Below are 18493 nucleotides of genomic sequence, written 5' to 3'. Positions count from 1 at the left end.
CCACACATCCTGTTCACTACATAGCCCACATATACACCATCATCAACTCTCTGTGGACATGTCCCAAACCACAAAGCCTGTTCAATACATAGTCCACATATACACTATCATCAATCCTATGTGGACGTGTCCCAAACCACATGCCCGGTTCACTATATACTCCACATATACACTATCATCAATCCTCTGTGGATGTATCCCAAACCACATACCCTGTTCATTACATAGTCCACATACATACCATGATCAATCCTTTGTGAACGTGTCCCAAACCACATACCCTGTTCACTACATAGTCCACATACATACCATGATCAATCCTCTGTGAATGTGTCCCTAACCACACATCCTGTTCATACATAGGCCACATATACACCATCATCAACTCTCTGTGGACATGTCCCAAACCACATACTCTGTTCAATACATAATCAACATATACACTATCATCAATCCTCTGTGGACATGTCCCAAACCACATACCCAGTTCACTACATAGTCTATATATACACCATCATAAAAAAAAAAGAAACATATTAGGTCAAAACAAATGAAAGAATAAAAGGATTCAACAAAAGAAGGAAGTGAATGCACGGTGAGATAAACGAGGGGGAAGAAAGCAATGTAACAAGTGTTCAACTCCAGTGAGTAAGAGTTGAATGAAAGCTGCCGATAGGTCAGCAGATGGTCCGCCCCTTATGACATGGAATTCATGCTCTAGTGCTTCAGCATGTTTCACTGGGAAAGTTCCACACTTTAATCTGAAATGGTTTGGACTGTATAAAGTTTACAAAAAGCTACAATTCTCTAGTAAACCATGCATGAAAGACAAGGAAGATGAAGAAGAGAAAGAGGTAAGAGTATTTGAAGCTCTCTATAGAATTACTCCACAGGCGTAACAGCAAAAGGAAGGAGCGACGCTCTGACGCATGACGAGGCTCGCTGGAAGGAAACGATAATTAGGACATCACGGCTTCGACGCAGTTCTGCGACAGCTCTCTTCTGAATACGTTTCTCATTTGAAATTTGCATTAATTATCTCAGAAACCCAACGAAGAAACGAGATTAACTCCAGCAGGGGGCTGAATTAAAGGACAAGGAACCGACTCAGGGAGAGAGAGAGAGAGAGAGAGAGAGAGAGAGAGAGAGAGAGAGAGAGAGAGAGAGAGAGAGAGAGAGAGAGAGAGAGAGAGAGAGAGAGAGAGAGAGAGAGAATTGAGTGGATTGATGTTGCTCAGCAACCATTCATTTCAGATGTGAATGTGCCGTCTCGGTTCTTCCTCACGTCCACACACAGACTTCTGCATTCATCTTCAGCTCAATTAACTCAGACGCATCGTCACTACCTTCGTTAACCACACCATCAGAGGGCCTCGCTAACAACCGCACAGTGCTCACATCACTGCTCCCATCAGACGGGGAGAGAGAGAGAGAGAGAGAGAGAGAGAGAGAGAGTGAGAGAGAGAGAATATTTAAGACAAGAAAAAGAAGAATAAAACAAAACAAAAAAGAGATTAAATCATCCACAATAAAGCTGAATAAAAGAAAGAAAATTGATGTAAGTAAAAGAGCTTGAACATACAAACATTTCAAAACAATTAAAAAGAAAAAAAAAGAAAGCCCAAATAAATAAATAAATAAATAAATAAATATGAAGAGGAAAGATCCACACATGAAATTAATAAATTCTTGTTTAAAGTTTAAAGGAATAAATTGAAATGTACTTTTTTATAATTAAAAAAAGAGAAATAAAAATAGTTTAAAGGAATAAATTGAAATGTACTTTTTTATAATAAAAAAGAGAAATAAAAATAGGTAAATAAACAAACAAGAAAGAAGAAAAAATCAATAAAAATAAAATAATTAAATAAAGTAAGAAAGAAAGAAAGAAAGAAAGAAAGAAAGAAAGAAAGAAAGAAAGAAAGAAAACAAAATAAATTAATAAATACATTTTAATTAAAAACTGAAAATGAAAAGAATATTAACAATGAAAGAAAAAGGATCAAAGAGATACATTCTGATTATGAAAATAAAAAGTAGACATAAGCAGAAAAAAATAAAAATAAAAATAAAAATAAGAAAGAAAGAAAGAAAGAAAGAAAGAAAGAAAGAAAGAAAGAAACATGACAAGTTTGTAGTTTGTTCTCGATTAACTTCAAGTGAGAATAAAAACAAAGTAGTTTCTAAATAATAAATAAAATGTAATTGTTGGTAAATGGCTACGGTTGGAACTGAATAAATCAGGTGCTGTTAGAGGAAAATGCTGGTAGAATGGAATGTTTTCAAGCCACAGGAATAAAATTAGGCCCTGACTACAGTGTGAAGCTTTGTAACTCGCAGGAACACATGTTTTGCAACACAACAATGCCAGAAAAGAATAAATAAAAGCATGTGAGTAAAAAAAAGGCCACGCTGTTTCAGTCTCAGACCGGATACAAAACGCCTGGTGAAATTTTCTCCTTTTCTCCTCTGACTGCTGACATGTTCTCCCATACGGAAACAGCTCCAAAGAGTTTACACATATATATTATGACATGTTAAAGCCTGAGGCGTCTTTCTCACCACCAGAGAGCGACAGGCTGGGATCGGGGTCAGTATACGGCCCGTGGGACAAACCCTGTGTAACACACACGATCGGATTGGTCTAGAGTTCAGACGCTAGCTTGATATGTGGATTAGCGAAAGTTTGAGTCATTCACATTCACTGTGTACTGCTGCAGTTACCAAACACTCACTCTTGTCTGAAAGCACTGAAAACACTGGCTCCTTGACTGAGGTGTTCTGAGCTTTTCTGCTCACCTCAGATGTATAGAGTGATCATTTGACTTCCTGCAAACTTCCTGTCTTTCCAGAGCATTGAAAGAAAAAAAATGCAAAGTAATGAAGAATAGAGGAAATGAAAGAAAAAGACAATAAGATAGATAGATAGATAGATAGATAGATAGATAGATAGATAGATAGATAGATAGATAGATAGATAGATAGATAGATAACAACAAAAAAGGAAGAACATTATGAAATCATTATGAAAGAAAGAAAGAAAGAAAGAAAGAAAGAAAGAAAGAAAGAAAGAAAGAGAATGTGATCAAATGTTAAACAATTAAAAACAAACCAATAAATACTCAAACATGGAGAAGCAAATAAGGGAAATAAAAAGTTTTTATTTCATTAAAAGAGATTCACAAAATATAATTCAAAAAGAAAGAAAAAAGAAAGAAAGAAAGAATGATACTAGATTTATATGAGATTAAAAAAATCTAATATTTTATAAAGGAAAAACAAAAAGACTAAATTAAAACTAATGAAAATGAAGAAAAAAGATGAAACAAAGACGATAGAAAGTAAGAAAACATGAGATTAACAATTAAAAAACAAATAGATAAATAACAACCAACCAGCAAAGAACAAACAAACAAACAAACAAACAAACAAACAAACAAATAAATAAATAAATAAATAAATAAATAAATAAATGTAATTTAGTAAAACTCCAATTTGGAATTAAGTTATTCTGGAATTAAGTTATCTACGTACACTACACTGAGTCCACAGCGATTGGCTCTATATATACACACAGAAGTGCACTAGATGTGATTTAGGTTTGAATTGGAATGGAAAAGGAGGGGAGTCCAAATAAGATGAGAACTAGCAGATATAAGCAACTGAAATAAGCAGACACAAATTCAAATGTAACATGAAAGCAAGCAATTATAAAGTCCCGTCCTCCTTCAGAGTGGTGATCCGGTTTGGGACACAACACACGCAGGGAGTCGGTTGGATTAATTTGTCCTCGTTTGCAGAGTGAAGTGAGAAGTGCCCCGCCTGCTCTACGTGTTAACGATGCGCCCTAAAGCCTTGCCAGGACCCCGCAGAGTTCACAGATCCAGTGCCAGAGTGCACACAGTGACCCACCGTCACCATCTGCACTACTTACTCACTCTTACATAGTGCCCTTGCTCACTACTCCCTTCTAACACCACCTTGCATTATGGGAACTCTCTATCAGTCAGTCCATCATCAGATCTCATACTTGCTGCAGAACACTGTAGCGCACTACTGATTTTGCAAACACGTTTATCAGTATGTAGGGTGCCAGAAAGTGGCAAGGACAGATAGACAGATGGAAACAGAAAGATGCACAAATACACAAATAGAAACAGAATGATACATAGACAGATAGAGAGACAAACAGAGAGACAGGCAGATAGATAGATAGATAGATAGATAGATAGATAGATAGATAGATAGATAGATAGATAGATAGATAGATAGATAGATGAACACATACAGTATATACAGTATAGACACAACAAAGGGATATGACATAATAGACAGGTTGATAGAAAAATATACAGACAGAGAGATAAATAGACAGACAGACATATAGCTACACATAGCTATCTTATATCTGAATGACAGACAGAAAGATAGACATCCAGACCGATATACAGACAAAACAGATAAAAAATTAGATAGATAGTATGATAGACAGGTCAACAGGTAGACAGACAGTTAGACCTGCAGTAGGACAGGCAGATTATATAGACAGATAGACCAACATGCACACAGAAATAACAGACAGATAGATAGGATAGATATGATAGACAGACAGACAAGGAGATAGACAGATAAAATATGGTGACCCACACTCAGAATTCGTTCTCTGTGTTTAACCCATCCAAAGTGCACACACACAGCAGTGAACACACACACACTGTGAACACTCACTCGGAGCAGTGGGCAGCCATTTATGCCTGCTGCACTCGGGGAGCAGATGGGGGTGCCTTGCTCAAGGGCACCTCAGTCGTGGCCGGCCCGAGATAGATACAGTAGATAGATAGATAGATAGATAGATAGATAGATAGATAGATAGATAGATAGATAGATAGATAGACAGACAGACACAGACAGGGTACAAAAAAAAGAAAATTCTCACTGTATATATGGCAGACAGACATACAGACAAACAGAAAGACAGACAGAACAAAGAAACATACAGACACATAGGCATGACAGATACAGTATGTTAACAGGTATGTATACATGTAGATATGCAGGCATATAGAAATGCACATAGAATAGAATAACAGATAGACCGATTGAAAGACAGACAGACAGACAGACAGACAGAGAGAAAGTAAAATAATGCCTCCTACACCCTACTAAGGGTGTAATAAGTGTCCGGTATGTTGACTTTTTGCTCCTTATTTACTGCAAGTGCACTTAAAATAATGACCTCTACACATTACATACTGTAGAGCACTACACGTGCAATAGGGTGCCATTTAGAATTCACATACATGTATCGTGGACTTATATAGTGGAGAAGTCAAAGTCTTCTAATCTGTGAGCACTAACTGCCCACAAAATTCACTTCAGAAGATCACTGGTTGGGGTATGAAATAGCACCTATCTCCATATCTAATGTGCTAGATGTAAAACATAGGTGTGTAATATAGATTTCCCTATTTAATTATCATTAATTGACAATTGCTAATACTCATTAATATTCATGCACCTCTGATTGACCTCTTCTCTTCCTCTGAGAGCCTATAATAAGCCCCCCAGAAACCCCACCACCACTCTGAGAGGAAAGTAAACGATTGTTTTGTATCAATTCTTTTATTTCTCACTTAATCGATGAACAAGTCATTAAATTTGCAGCGTACGCTCCAAAGGAAGGTGTAAATTGTTTTGCATTGATTTTTTTTAGCCCCTAGCAGTGACATACAGAGGTCAGGAGTCTCCTAACACCAATTATATCTCACTTTCTCTCTCACACACACACACACACATATTGTCATGTCGTTATTCCACAACACAGTAAAAACACAGTAACATAGAATTCCCACGTTGTTAAATTACACAGAAACTCAATGAAGCGTAGTACTTGGATTCTTCTTCCAGCACACTTTATTTCAACAGACCCTATCTATCTAGTGTAACAGAAAGCACTAAGTTTCAAATGACATAATAAAAAAAAAGAAGAAGAAGAAGAATACAAAATGCCCCAGCGGCCTAATCCTGATCCCATGCATTAAGCTCCGGAGACCGCACTTCAGATGTGCCACCGCTAAAGGCCACAATCTGCTTCAAGTGGCTGCTGTCTTCACCCAAAGATAGAGAGAAGAAATGAGATGCTCCCTAAAGTCTAGTCACTGTATCATTTACCTGATTGAGTGAGATACTCTAATGGCCTCCAAAGGGCACTAGAAATTAAATGTGTTTAACGGTGTGGACACTGATCCTCTGAACAGAAATGACTTGACCAGACATGGTAACTCAAAAATCAATAAGTAGAGCTGGGAGCAACCAATTAGCAGGTTACAACGTGCATAATGCTAACTGGTGGTCATTCATGTGTGGGCAATGTTATCAGCATTTTTATCGTGAGCTGTTCCTTTATTTTTACTGATTTCTTGCAGTATATTTAATGTATTTTAGGCAGAAACTGTATTCTGATTAGTTACAGCTTTAATGTGGGCAGGGACTCTAGTCCAAATGGTTGCAGAGACAAACTGTGGTCTAATGGGTTACAGCAGCATTCTAGCCAGGAACTGTAACCGGATTGGTTATATTGGTGTTTTGAGCAGGAACTGTAATCTAATTGGTTACGTGGGTGTGTTGGGTGAGAATAATGTTTACAAGGGTATTCTGGGTGGGAACTGTAATTTGATTGGTTACAGTTTGTGGTTTTGCCGTTAACTGTGGTTTGAATGGTTACACGTGCAATTTAGTTGGAAACTACAGTCTACTTGGTTACACTGAGATTTTGGGAAGGAACAGTGGTCTGTGCTGTTAAAAGATGCATGACAGAAAATTTATAAAATCAAACGTAATCTCCACCCTTATCACAATCCATCACAGGGTTGAATGACCAAGAAAGTGCAAGCTACTGTAACTCAGCAAGTGAAACCTAATTTAGCCAGGTTAAGTTAATCTAGCATGTGAAAGTCTAGCTGCTAGTGTGACTAGAGGCTGTATATTAAGTGTATTAGAGTATTAGGCCACACCCAATTAGAAAGTCAGGTTAGTATGATCAATGTTCATTTTATGATTAAGCTATTGTTCAAAGAAACAACCAATTTTTGTATTGTTTGTTGTATTAAATGTATGTGGTTTTACACTGTATAACCGCAGCATGCTGGGGTGGAAGTGGCAAATTAGTCTGACAACTATCAAAATTGAAATATTATCCATCTGGATAATTAGCAAATAGTTGTGGAAGAGGAATGCCAAAATCATGAGTGGTCCAGCTGGCTGATTAAAATCAGATTTGGACTCCAAATAGAAGCAAATCAGAGGAATAACTATGACATGACATGACTTTTTCACTTGTTCGTTTACCAGATGCTCTTATCCACGTTGACTTAGTATTATTAAAAGTCTAGTTCAAGCCCAGTCTTGAAATTTGAACTTTGGAATTTGAACCGTCTGGTCACTTAAGACACTGAGCTACTGCTGCTATCTTCTGTTCTCCCTCCATCATCTTTATCTCCATCATAAAAAAAGATGAACTGTGGAGTCCAAAATTGATGATGGCTATAATACAGCCAAACTACCCCTATTTATAATTAGAATCCCCTAGCCCAGGGTCATGCGACTTTTATTACATCCCCGATTAGCTGTTTTTATAATGTAACACTGAAAATTCAGTACCAGCCCTCCGGCTTTTCTACAAAAAAATAAAAGGTTGAGGCATCGAAGAATGAGGCAGGACTCATCAAATCGATCCCACGAGAATTAGCTGTTAAAGTGGTCTGGATGCCCTTCAGCGACAAAAAGGTAAACAGTGTTTAAAACTATAAAAATATGCATAAAAGTGAACCAGAGCTTTGCACAGATGAAGGTCAGGATGTCATTTTTTTATATATATAGTTTGCCCCTCAAGAAAAAGAGCTTGAGCAAAGACATATAGAAACCCCACAATTGCACTGATTGACATCATCTTGTATGCTTGAAATATTCAATATATGGTATGTGACTCCCTCATGGACGCATTTATCTCGGAAATGTACCTCAAAAGTACATTAGAATTACCTGAGAAGACCCTATTACTGTATTTATCTCAGGGGCTTTTTACACCTGGTCACTTCATGCGTTTTCTGTGATCAGATAGCTATCCAATGGTAAAAAGACCAGGTCTGAATGCCCTCCGAAACGTTTTCGAGACGGATATAAATCCGATGGTACAAACCACTTCAGGAGGTGGTCTGGGACACATTTCAGATGAAACTGGACAGGTGTAAATGAATGTGGTTGTTTAAGCCACATACGTCAGCGCTATACTCCTCCCAAACGGAAGTACGTCACTCGCAGGTGACTCGCGAGTCGTGCATCGCGCCAGAAACAAATATGTTTTCCCACCAGCGCTGGCTCTGATCTTTCACCCAGGTGTCTCATTGGGTTTTAAAATGCACTTCTGCCGCCAGCGAAAATGCAGTAAACAGTAAATGCTGTTTTTTGTAGCAACCGCATACACCAAAGCGTGTTCCATTTCAATTACCCCGGAAATGAGGTAACATATATTTGCATTTTGGGCGGGAGTAGAAATATCAGATTGATATCCGATTCGCTGAGACACATTTATGTGGCCTAATGTAAATGAAACATTTTTACCAAATCAGATAGCTATCAGATCATAGAAAACACATGAAGTGACCAGGTGTAAAAAGGCCCTTAGTTCACTTATGGACACTTTAGGACACATTAGAATCAAAATTGGAATCACAAATACCCATGATTTACCTCAGAAGTACAACAGAATTACAAATAAATTACCTCAATATTAACTTAGAATTACCTCAGATGTACAACACAGTTACTGTAAAATGACCTCAGAGCTACCCCTACATACGAAGTCAAACAGTCATTATGTATGTACCTAAGTACATAAGTACCTACCTCAGATGGTAAGTTAGATTAGATTCGGAAGCATCTTATTCAGTGATTTAGGTTATATGTGGAATGTGGATCTGACCTCATATGTCATACCCCAGAATAACCTTAGACCTACCTCAATATTAACTGTAAAATTTCCACAGAATTTTATAAAGTAATTAAGCTAGGTTGCAGACAGATACATTTTAATTACATATTTTTTTAATATTGATTCAAAGAATCATTTTAATTACCACAGAATTACTTCTGAATTACCTCTGAGTGACCAGATTTACCCACTTATGGATGTCTATCTTAATTATCCTGAATTACCAAAACAATTGTGGACATATTTACCTCAGAAAAGAACCTCAGAAGTATTACCAATGTACCTCAGAATTACTTGAAAGTACCTAAAATGGTAATTTAGCTCACATTTGGATATAATGACTTCCAACCTACCTCAGAATTACCTCATTATATACTCTTGAATGACCTCAGACCTGCCCCACAACTGTGTAAATGATCTCAGAATTAACCCAGAAAAGACTCACTCTCACTCTCTCACTCATTTTCTACCGCTTATCCGAACTACCTCGGGTCACGGGGAGCCTGTGTCTATCTCAGGCACATCGGGCATCAAGGCAGGATACACCCTGGACGGAGTGCCAACCCATCGCAAGGCACACACACACACACACACACACACACACACACACACACACACACACACACACACACTCTCATTCACTCACGCAGTCACACACTATGGACAATTTTCCAGAGATGCCAATCAACCTACCATGCATGTCTTTGGACCGGGGGAGGAAACCGGAGTACCCGGAGGAAACCCCCAAGGCACGGGGAGAACATGCAAACTCCACACACACAAGGCGGAGGCGGGAATCAAACCCCCAACCTTGGAGGTGTGAGGCAAACATGCTAACCACTAAGCCATCATGCCCCCCCCCCCCACCCCCCCACCCCCCACACCCCAGCAAAGACTCTTACAATAATAATGCTCACTTGGGTACATCCTAATTATCTTATAATACCTGAAGAGAAACTCATTTAGAAAAGAAACAGAATTCATTCAGAAATCCCTCAGTTATACCTCAAAACACTTGTTTTTGCAGTACTGTGACCACAATTTATCTAACATTTTAGTGGGTAATCTTTAATATGTCCTAAGAAGGCATATTAGAGGATAATTATAGGGTCCAGTTTTAGGTTCTAATAATTAAAGGATGTAAAATTCATTCATCTTCTACTGCTTATCCGAACTACCTCGGGTCACGGGGAGCCTGTGCCTATCTCAGGCGTCATCGGGCATCAAGGCAGGACACACCCTGGATGGAGTGCCAACCCATCGCAGGGCACACACACTCTCATTCACTCACGCAATCACACACTAGGGACAATTTTCCAGAGATGCCAATCAACCTACCATGCATGTCTTTGGACCGGGGGAGGAAACCGGAGTACCCGGAGGAAACCCCCGAGGCACGGGGAGAACACTTAGAGAACCACTAAGCCACCGTGCCCCCCAGGATGTAAAATATGAACAATTAATTACCAAAATTAAAAAAAAAATCTAGATTGTACTTATACAAATTTTACTAATGCTTTAATTCAGTGCTTTATAATGTCACTAGCATATTTAATTTCCACTTTCTTCTTGTTTTCTTAATATCTGTCATTCCATTTTATGCAATTCTCTTTTACAGTTAACAAACTTGACACATTTTTTTTTACTGAAACCACACATCTAAAATGTCAAAATGGCATAAATGGCTGCCCACTGCTCCGGGTGTGTGTTCACGGTGTGTGTGTTCACTGCTCTGTGTGTGCACTTTGGATGGGTTAAATGCAGAGAACGAATTCTGAGTATGGGTCACGATACTTAGCTGTATGTCATGTCACTTTCTTTCTTTCTTTCTTTCTTTCTTTCTTTCTTTCTTTCTTTGTATTCATCCCCTCTAGCCATTACACATGTTTTTTAAATTAAAAGTTTTTGTATCAGCACTCTTGTCAGAACTCTAATATGAACTCTCCTTCCTGCTGCCCTTTTTTTCTGTCTAAGCTTAATATTTCTCCTTCCATCTTGAAGCACTGTTCAGTTCAAAGGGCCATGATTGTCATTCCAGATAGTCCGAGCTCAGCGTATCCCATTATCTCTTTATTAATTGCTACCTCCGAACTCTAATGAGACGTAATTCGAGTAGAATTGTTTTGTAATCACACGCGTATTGTTCTGTCAGCTTCTCCAGTGTCTATAACCGGCCATTAGAAAATGAGAAAACGAGCTCATCGTTGTCCTCATGCGCTTCCATTATCGCCTGTTTGTTTCAAAATGGTTTCTGAGACGTTTATGTTCGCCGTCCATCATAACCAAATGGGCAATTTTCTCTCTCTGAAGTGCGACTGAGTTCAGACCAGAGTGATATGAAACACAGCCAACCGAGACGCCCGCGTCCCAAATCTCGCATCTTCTCATCTTAACTCTCTCCATAATTTATCAATTATAATTACTGTCTTTTGTTCATATTTCCTTTTGTGGAGAATTTCAGTCTGCGCTGCACCACGGAATGCGTCATCTTTATAAACTATACATATTTTATTTATTTAAGTTTAAAGTGTGAAACTTTCTAATACAAATATTTTTTTTTTCTTTTTGCTCTCTCATTTTTTTTGGAGCATTCACAATTTTTCTTTCTTTGATTGATTTCTTATTTTAGCCCAAATTCTTCTATATTTCCTTTCTTTCTTTCTTTCTTTCTTTCTTTCTTTCTTTCTTTCTTTCTTTCTTTCTTTCTTTCTTTCACTTGTATGTCCTTGTATCCTTTTTCTCACTTTTGTTTTTTCTTTTCATCTATTTCCATTTTTCTTTTTTTTCTTCCTTCAGTATTAATCTCTCATATTTACTCTCATTATTCTTTTTTTTCTCCTTTTCTCACCTTTTATTATTATTTTTTATCCATATTCTTTTGGCCTTCTTTCTGCATATTTTTCTGCTATTTTTTGTTCTTTTAATTCTGTTTTTCTTTAACTTATTTTCTTCATGCACTTATATTTTTTATCTCTTGTCTTCTTTTGCCCAGTAAATCGTGACATTATGAACACTGATATTTATTAATGAACATGTCTGGATGTAGTTTTCAGTTTATTACAGGGATGACCTTTCTCACACGGCTGTAGCGGGTCACAGAGTCGTTACCGAAACATACTTTTCCTTTACTTTATTAGCCCACAGTCACTAACACACCGCAGATACACTGAGAGTGCGGATTTGCTGATGAACTGAAAAATTCACTCTCGGATTATTCCTGAGCCGAGTGTCACGCTGCAACCTTTCTAAAAATATGTGCCAGGAAGATGCTATGAATTTAATAATTCTTCCTTCTGGCATGATGCCTTGTTAATGCACACTTCCTCCACTACTGCGAGACCAATTATGACATTTTTTATATAATAATTATTTACTGGCACTCCATGTACTGCCATATGTGAGTTGGAAAAAAAAAAATGCATTCGGAAAACTCAATATAAACCAGGCTACAAATCAGAAGTTAGAGCTTATTATGTACAAAATATAGCCGAAGTTCTCCGAAGGTATGGGGCTCGCCAACTGAGGCCTGACATTTATATGGGGAAAGAAAATCTACATTTTGAAGGCCAGAGTGGCCAAGTCTCTTGGCTGCCATTTAAAACTGAAAAGTGTGTATAATATCCGATTCTGTTGAAAAAAAAAAAGTAATTTCCTAAAAAAGAATTTCACTATGGACGTGTCCCAAAGCCCACTTTCTCGTCACCATATATTCTACGTGAACACCATCAGCGCTCCACTGTGAACATGTCCCAGACCACACACCCTATTAAGTATACAGTCCACATAGAAACCATTCCATTGTGGATGTGTCCCAAATCACATGCCCTATTCCCTATAATGTCCACATAGCCATTCTCATAATTCCATTATAAACCACACACCCTGGTCACTGTATAAGCCAGATAGACTCCATCATATTTCCACTGTGGGCATGTCCCAAACCACACACATATCCATCCCTATATAGTCCACATAGACACTATCATAATTCTATTCTGGGTGTGCCCTAAACCATATACCCTGTTCACTGTATAGTCCAGATACGCACACTCATAATTCCACTGTTTATGTTTCCGAACATGGTGGCTTAGTGGTTAGCACGTTCGTCTCACACCTCCAGGGTTGGGGGTTCGATTCCCGCCTCCGCCTTTTGTGAGTGGAGTTTGCATGTTCTCCCCGTGCCTCGGGGGTTTCCTCCAGGTACTCCGGTTTTCTCCCCCGGTCCAAAGACATGCATGGTAGGTTGATTGGCATCTCTGGAAAATTGTCCGTAGTGTGTGATTGCGTGAGTGAATGAGAGTGTGTGTGTGTGCCCTGTGATGGGTTGGCACTCCGTCCAGGGTGTATCCTACCTTGATGCCCGATGACGACTGAGATAGGCACAGGGTCCCCGTGACCCGAGGTAGTTCGGATAAGCGGTAGAAAATGTTTCCCAAATCACATGCCCTATTCCCTATATAGTCCACATAGTCACACTCATAATTCCACTGTGGATGTGTTTCAAACCCCACACCATATCACTATATAGTCCGCATAGACACCATCACAATTCCACTGTGGATGTGTGCCAAATCACACATACACACAAACCTTCATAATTCTACCACACACCCTATTCAGTCTAAAGTCCACATAGACATCATCATCATCAGCACCAAGACATTAATCCAAAGTCATTTTGTAGCACACATAACATGCTCAGCTCGAACCATTTCTTTCACCACTTCCTGTCAAAATATAAGAATCTAATAGAAATTCATGCTTGGGTTCTTTTTAATCTGTGGAAGAAAAAAACCCTTCTGAGTAGAGCTGACTCAGCGTCTCACACGTCTAAAAGATTCAGAAAACTGTATCTGAAATCACACCATATTTTTTTTTTTTAGGATGCTCCCAAAAGCACATCACTATCTGACCACAAAGAGATAAACGTGAAGAGAACAGACGCTAGAGGACGATGTGTAATAGTTAGCCGTCGTTGCCACCGGATTAACGTCCTGTCTGCTGTGATGGATGGCAGATGGCACAGAGGCAAAGAAGCTATTTTTAGCTCTGAGGGGAATTTTAAATCTATATACACATATATTTCACCTTCCTCACTAAATCACCTCATCGTACATCACTTCCTCTCTCCAGCCAGCAGCAGCTCTGAGCACCAAAATCTAAATAAAGGCACAGATTTGTATGAAGTTATTAAAGGAAAATGTTTCAGATACTTGAGCTTTCTCATTTACACCAAGAGCTGTTGATTCAGTAACATTGTCCATGTGGAGCTGATATAGAGATCTTCTTTCTTTCTTTCTTTCTTTCTTTCTTTCTTGCTATCTATTTTTTTCTTTTTCTTTCTTTCTTTCTTTCTTTCTTACATTAAAGAAGATTATAATTGAGATTATAATTATCTTGTATAATAATAATAATAATAATAATAATAATAATAATAATAATAATAATAATAATTTTCCATTAGTTTTAATTGTCATTGTAATTTATTGCCAATGTGTGAAGGGATTAAATTAGTGAATAGAACACTTCTGAATTCTGGAAACACTTTGTCAGCCTTTTCTCAGTATTTTATATGAAGTCTAATAAAACACTTTCATTTACTGTCCTATCAGATTTGGCAAACTGGCAATAACTAGAATAATTAGTTTTTAAAAAAGGCTGTTATCGAAACAAAAAAATATTTTTGGTCTGTTAATAAAGAATTATGAACAAAGATAAATTGTCTGGTACAAAAAAAGGCTGTTGTTCAGCATGTAAATGTCACGCACTTGAGGAGGATTTCAGGCATTTGGAGCAGTTTTAATCTCCTCGTGTGAAGCTTTTTATTATCATCAGATATTTTGTCTGCTCTGCATCACCGAATGCGCCTTGCAGCTTCGCTCGAATGTGAAGGTCAAGCTTGGCTAAGTGGCTGCGTCCAGAATCGTTCAGCGTGCAGGGAGCAGGAACTTCGTGCTGTGAACATCTCCGGCTGCAAATAAAGAAAATGACCCCCCGAAGACCAGGACGCACTCAGCATGCTCTTTAGCTGGTCGTTTAGTTTCGACATTTTCCGCTTCAGATGCAACATGTTCGGAATTTCTCGGAAAGCACTCAGCTTTGATAAAATTACATTCTAACTGCACTTAAAACTGATTCCTAACATCTGGGGAACCGCTAATTCAGTCATTTTATAGCAGTGATATGTGTGACATCAGAAAAACAGTTCTGAAGTTAAAATTTCAAATTAAAAGCTAGTATTATAACCTGGTGTGCTTTTATAGAAATATATAGAATATAGAAAACAGAGATGAAAACGAGTGAAAATTCACCTCAAGAACACAGTTTAAAATTTATTGATGAATTTCAAAAACAGTTTCATTTAAAAATATATTAGGGGGTATGGTGGCTTAGTGGTTAGCACATTCGCCTCACACCTCCAGGGTTGGGGGTTCGATTCCTGCCTCCGCCTTGTGTGTGTGGAGTTTACATGTTCTCCCCGTGCCTCGGGGGTTTCCTCCGGGTACTCCGGTTTCCTCCCCCAGTCCAAAGACATGCATGGTAGGTTGATTGGCATCTCTGGAAAATTGTCCATAGTGTGTGAGTGTGTGAGTGAATGAGTGTGTGTGCCCTGCGATGGGTTGGCACTCCGTCCAGGGTGTATCCTGCCTTGATGCCCGATGACGCCTGAGATAGGCGCAGGCTCCCCATGACCCGAGGTAGTTCGGATAAGTGGTAGAAGATGAGTGAGATGAGTGAGTAAAAATATGTAAAAATTTATCTTAATATTTAATATTAAAATTGTTTTAATGAAAATGAATTAGTTGAATTTAGCTTTTTATTTAATTATTTTATACTATGGCTCTCTTTTTTATAGTTTTTAAAAAAATTTCTTTAAACTTTTTTGTACAAAACATAAAAGAGAAATTAAATAATTAAATAGTAACATTTTAGCTGATTTTTTTTTCTAGCTGTTTTGGTTAATAAATCTAAAATGAATTCATGAATTCACACATAAATAAATTAATAAAAAAAAATTAAGCATGTATTATGAAAACCTTTTTTTAGTTTAAATATAAACAAAATGAGAAAATAGTGAATTTGTAATTTTATTTTAACCAAAAGCACTTTTAAAGATGGTTTAAATATAACATAAAAAGGTTTAGGACTTAATTAATTAATTTTGAATATAGTCTCACATCATTACACTAGTCATACATTATGCATATTTAATGACTTTAATTATTCTCTAAAATTCAAATTTTGTTTCACATTAAAATTTGTGAAGGCTAAGAAAAAATAAAGAAAGGGAAAAAAAAACAAAAAAAAAAAACTGGTTCAATATATCCTGTCACCAATTTACCCAATTTAAGAAGAACAAAAAAAGATCGTTCAGTTTCCTTTAAACATGGCTGCCACCCAAAAGGCTAAGCTCTCCAAACACTGGAGCCATAAATCAGTGTACATATGTACACACACTTGTCTCTAAACAAATTGATTACATTTAATTAAGGCCATTAGAAGAAGGAGGAAGGCCTTGATTAATAACCTCTTACAAGACAAATATGGCTATTATGTCCACTATTATTAGTGGAGCCTTTAGGAAACCTGATGGCTCTATAGACGAGTCTTGCCAAGAAGTGTTGCTCCAGTGGGCTATTGATAGAAAAGAAAAAAAAAACTTGCAACAAGAGAACACTGGGAATTTACAGTCTGGGTAAGATCTATATATTTTTTAATAAACCGTCATGTCAAATAATGACAAATAAGTCACTGAGGAATCAAATGAACTAGCTAATGCATGCTAAAGCTAAATATTTAACTAATTAGACATCGGGTTCATCCCTAACTCAAGCGAAAAAAATTCCCATGTGGAATGTTGGACAGTCAAAGATACAACGCTTACAGCTTTGCGTAAGTAGCAGAAGAGGGACAGGGCTACCAGGCAATGATATTGGAAGAGAATAAATTATCACTTTGTGTCACACATTGTGTGATTTGTTTTTCAGCATTTGCAAATTCATCATATTCTGTTAAATAATGCATTATGTACATTTGACATCACTAGCTATCAACTAGGAAACTTCTGAGTTCTAGTTAAATTATGATCATTTTCCATACTACCCTTCAAATCGCACACACTAGACCCATTAGTGTAAGTGAGAAGTGTCTAGCATTCCATTTGTGAAGCAACTATATATAAAATTTACTTCAGGTATGTTGGAAACAACTTAAGCGTGATTCTTTCTGTCAGTGAATCAGCATTTGAATCTTTTAGCTGTATTTGAATTACAGCCACGTGTGTGTGTGTGTGTGTGTGTGTGTGTGTGTGTGGTTTTATACCTGCTTCACAACAATAGTTCATTTCCAAGATTCATTTATGTTTTGTTTTTGTCATTGAGTTTAAATCAATGAATCTTTTGGTACTGGCTAATATTCACTCCATCCGCATACAGTAAGTCAGTTTTCTTTTAATCATGTCCATGATTTGAGGTAAGATTGAATCAGTGAATCTTTCATGCTTGACAGTGATTCACTTATTTCTTGTTCAGCGAATTATACTGAACAAAATTTGGTTTTTGCCCCCATTTTTCATGAGCTGAACTCAAAGATCTAAGACTTTTTCAAGGTACACAAAAGGCATATTTCTCTCAAATATTGTTCACAAATCTGTCTAAATCTGTGTTAATTAATGAGCACTTCTTCTTTACTGAGATAATCCATCCACCTCACAGGTGTGGCATATCAAGATTCTGATTAGACAGCATGACTATTGCACAGGTGTGCCTTAGGCTGGCCACAATAAAAGGCCACCAGAGCTGTTGCCCATGAATTGCATGTTCATTTCTCTACCATAATCCGTCTCCAAAGGCGTTTCAGAGAATTTGGCAGTACATCCAATTGGCCTTACAACTGCAGACCACCTGTAACAACACCAGCCTAGGACCTCCACATCCAGCATCTTCACCTCCAAAATCATCTGAGACCACCCACCTGGACAGCTGCTGCAACAATCGGTTTGCATAACCAAAAAGTTTCTGCACAAACTGTCAGAAACCATCTCAGGGAAGCTCATCTACATGCTCGTCACACTTATCAGGGTCACTGACTGCAGTTTTGTCGTTGTGACCGACTTGAGTGGGCAAATGCTCACATTCGATGGCATCTGGCACTTTGGAGAGGCGTTCTCTTCAAGGTTGAATCCCGGATTTCACTGTACAGTGGCTCATGGTGGCGGTGGGGTTATGGTATGGGCAGGCATATTTTATGGACAACGAACACGGGTGCATTTTATTGATGGTATTTTGAATGCACAGAGATACCGTGATGAGATCCTGGGGCCCATTCTTGTGCCATTCATCCATGACCATCACCATCCATGACCCCATGTTGCAAGGATCTGTACACAATTCCTGGAAGCTGAAAACATCCCAGTTCTTGCATGGCCAGCATACTCACCGGAAATGTCACCCATTGAGCATGTTTGGGATGCTCTGGATCGACGTATACCTATACGACAGCGTG

This window comes from Tachysurus vachellii, chromosome 24, assembly GCF_030014155.1.
Source record: "Tachysurus vachellii isolate PV-2020 chromosome 24, HZAU_Pvac_v1, whole genome shotgun sequence".
NCBI lineage: Eukaryota > Metazoa > Chordata > Actinopteri > Siluriformes > Bagridae > Tachysurus > Tachysurus vachellii.
Note: the sequence above shows the minus strand (reverse complement) of the source record.